The sequence below is a fragment of the Phoenix dactylifera genome, chromosome 14, assembly GCF_051530095.1.
Source record: "Phoenix dactylifera cultivar Ajwa chromosome 14, Ajwa_hap1_PhDact_Kaust_v1.1, whole genome shotgun sequence".
In the NCBI taxonomy this organism is placed as follows: Eukaryota; Viridiplantae; Streptophyta; class Magnoliopsida; order Arecales; family Arecaceae; genus Phoenix; species Phoenix dactylifera.
In genome coordinates, this window is record NC_143203.1 from 12,260,275 (window position 1) to 12,264,693 (window position 4,419).

A 4,419-nucleotide genomic window follows, 5' to 3' on the forward strand; every position below is an offset into this window, starting at 1 on the left:
ATCTCTTTCCGAATGAAAATGATGTTTTATTCAAAACTATCTACCAACCCATTGACTCCACAAGTCAAGTTCCAAATAACACAAAGCTTGGGTTCGCTAAATCTAAGATCCTTTTTTTACTATCCTATGCCAGCATACTTGAACGAAACCACTCCACAAAAATATTTAATTGTATGGGAAATAGTAATGACTTCAATATTTCCTCTTGGCGACGTGAGAATATGAAGCCGTCGGTATGAGAATATGAAGTCGTCAATAATCTCATAGTTGGGTTTGGCTTCAAAACCTCCGCCTATTATTAACTTCCTGCCAACAACTACAGGCTTCTCACCTATAGTTTTAAATTGCTCGATTGCTCATCCTTTGCTGAAGATATCTGCCAACTGATTCTTTGTAGAGACCGGAATCAATTCAATCTCTTCTCTGATGAAGTGAAGATATTACGTTGATATGCTTTGTCCTTACATGAAATACTAGATTCCTAGCCAAACAGATAGCATACTCTCGTTAATCACAATGAAAAGAAATAATATAGTTGATGTTCTGAACTAAATTACAAAATGACCTCCTTATGCCAGTTGACTGTTGAACTACCATGCAGTAGCACGATACTCCACCTCTATAGGAGATAATGCAACATGGTTGTCTCTTTGCATCAAGAAACAACAACCATCCTAGGCTAAAAGAATGCTTTGGAAAATTATGTAATCGGTAGTGATGATCTACCAAGGATTGTGAAAAGAGAGCCAATTGAAGATCTTCACCTTGCTAGCGATTGAAAGGTTCCAAATAATACAACCAAAAGCCGAGATAATTCCTCCATCAGACAATAATCTATAGATGTTTTTAACTAAGACTAGGAAGACCATTCCAAGATAGCTGATTAGGCCTGTCCATAAGAAGAATCCCACCGAGTATATTTGAAAGGTCATTGAAATAACTTATGATGGAAAAGGTAACTTGAAATTGTCAAGCCAGGTACTGGCATTCAAAAAACTTTTAGTAGTGCCTCTTGGTTACTAAGAAATAGAATAAAAACATGGAAATTTGCTACTTAGATGATTATCAATGATCTAAATGTTGTCTTAAAAAGAGATGTGCTGTCCATTGCCATAAAGAAGTGGCGCAATGATAGAAGTATGAGTGAACTTAAGAGTATGCTTTTCGGAGGAGGAGGTATAATAGAAAACAACTGATGCAAATTATATCTTGGTTGGGGCCTATTATAATAAATCATATAAGAATTTTTGCGCCCCTAATCCAAAAACGCGAGCTAGCAACGTGGCAACCATGGCATTCTTTTGGAGCACTTCTCACAAGCATGCAAAGTATTCCAGCATAATATCACAGAAGAAAGAATTTAAATAACTAAAATCTATAATTCAATTAATTAACAAATCCAACTAACCTTCCATATCCAAGAGACTTACATCAACTACACTTCAAATACTAATTTAATAATAGACTTATGAAAAGATTATAATAGTAATACTAAATCTAAACTATGCTGATATTATTGAATCTTCCTTGTATTTTCGCTCCTATAGTAGTACCCGTGTCCATAATTAATTATCTGAATCTATAAGAAAAGAAGAGATAATAAGCTCAATAGCCTAATAAGTAATGAATACTTTATCTAGATAAATTATGCAATAGTTTAAAATATCATAGTCCAATAAGCATTTTTATCTTGAATCATTATTTAAACAAAATCAACTCCTTTTCAAAACATAATTATAGCAAATCCAATATATCTCAAATATTCATATTCATAAGTTTGATTTAAAATATGTTATATTTAACTCAGCAGTCTTCGACTATGATTACACTTATATCCTGTGACTAGATTAGAAAATTATACTTATCCCTGTGTAATGGGCCAAAATACCATACTTATTGTTAATCCTAAAAGATAGATTTTGATATCACAAAACAATTGAGTTAAATATTGTACTCTAATGATATTGGCTTAAATGTAAAGGGTTAGACCTCTAGACAAAAATTGCACTTGCAACCTCCAGGAATCAAGAAGAATAAAATCAAAGATCTTTGGAAAATCTGTGAAAAACTTAATGAGTCGACCCGTATAGAAACTGAGTCAACCCCTATATAGTTCTAGAAAAACATAGAAGAATCACCGCCTGAGACCAACTACATAAGCTGACTCTTGTGTTTAAAGAGGCGACTCAATTTATACATGAGCCGACCCTTGGGGGAGCGCAGAAAACTTTTGTGCACTAAAAGAATGAGTCGATTTTGTGTTTAGGGAGGCAACTCAATATCTACATGAGCCGACCCCCGACATTGATGAGTCAACCTTTGGGGGAGCGTAGGAAACTTATGTGCACTAAAGGAATGAGGCGACTTTTGAGTTTGAAGAGCCGACCCAATATCTACACGAGTCGACTTCCGACATTGACGAGTCGACTCGAGAGACAAACGCAGAAATTTTGTATGGATTGAAGGAAAGAGCCGACTCCTATGCTTAGTGAGCCATCTCCCTGGTGAGTCAACCCCTGGCATCCTGACAGCTCCAACGGCTACTTTCAACAATACTTCTTCTGGGTGACAACGGATAGTTTTTCGGTATGACGGCTATCTGGTACTTTCTGAAAAGTTTACAGTCTATAAATTTAAAGGAACGCCAAGGGAATAACAAGACTGGAGAGAGGATCAAGTGAGAAAATCATATCACCCAAAATCCAAGCTTCAAAAAAAAAAATCCTCACAAAAGAGCCTTCTAGGAAAAACCATATTATGAGGAAATCAGTTGAAATACTCAACAGAGGAGTTGCTGCTGTGCTATCAAGATCTTCAACTGCAGCCAACAACCATCTTCAAAGCTTCTGATCCATATTTATTATTTCATTTATCTTGAAGCTTTGTTTACATAGTTACAGCATTTATTATATATTCCTTAAACTCTGCTGTAACAATTTTATCTGCTCTAAAACTAATAAAGTTTCTTCCAAACCTTAATTGAAAGTTGTTGAATCGGGGATTCAACAAGGGTAAGATTTTGGTTGGCGAGCCTATAAATGAATTTTTAGAATTTTAATACATAAACAATTTTAATACATAAACAATTGTGTGAAGTTTTGGTTGGTGAGCCTATAAAAACCGACTGAGTTGTTTGTGAATCCGGAAAACAAATTGTTTAAGGTTTTGGTTGATGAGTCTGTAAAAACTGACAGGGTTATTTATGAATCCGAAAAATAATCGTGTAAGATTTTGGTTGGTGAGCCTGTAAAAACCGACTGGCTTGTTTGTGAACCCAAAAAATAAACGGTTTAAGATTGTCGTTGGTGATCCTGTAAAAATTGACTGGGTTCGTTGTGATCCCGAAAAAACAGTGACTTAGGTTGTGAGCTCGAAAATCAACCATACTATAATCTGGGTGGTTATAGTAAAATTTTCAAAAGTCTTGGAGAGTGGATGTAGGTGTGGGTTACACCGAACCACTATAAATTTTCTGTGTCTGTGTGTGTTTTTCTCTTTACACTATTGCACTTTAATTCCTGCCATTATTCATTCATTGCTTAAAGCATATTATTTCTTTCATTTTGAAATTATTGTTTATCCGCTGCATTCTAGTTAAAGATTGTTTAAAAACCCAATTCAACTCCCTCTTGGGCTGCATATCCGAGCAACAAGTGGTATCAGAGCCCGGTACTCAACTTCTTTTGATCTAACCATCAAGAGTTAAAGATCATGGAACCATTAAGTGGAATCTCTATTGCCGAAGGGCAATCCAAAAATGGACCACCACTCTTTAATGGCACCAACTACATATATTGGAAAGCATGCATGTGTATATTCATCCAAGCACTCGACTGAAGGAGAATGGGATGATCATGATAAGAAAATGGCTCAACTAAATACAAAGGCCATGAATATTTTATACTGTTCATTAGATGCTAGTAAATTTAATCGCATATCCATCTGCATGTATGCTAAAGAAATCTGGTATAGGCTGGAAATCAAACACGAAGGCACTAACTAGGTTAAAGAATCTAAAGTTAACATGCTAGTGCATAAATATGAACTGTTTAAAATGGAACCCAGTGAGTCTATATCTGAAATGTTTACTAAATTCACTGATATTATTAACAGTCTGAAAAATCTTGGCAGATCTTATACTAACAGTGATCTTGTCCGTAAAGTTCTTAGGTTACTTCTAAGAACTTGGGAAGCAAAAGTCACTACCATTCAAGAAGCTAAGTATCTCAATGCACTCCTACTAGAAGAACTCTTGGGCTCACTGATGACACATGAACTTTTCATAAAATAGCCTAGAAGCGGACGAATCCAAGAAGCGCAGAACCATTGCTCTAAAGTCAACTCAAACTGAAGATAAGAGCAACAATTCTGACTCTAAAAACAGTGAGGAGATGGCCTTGATCACAAGAAGGTTTAGGA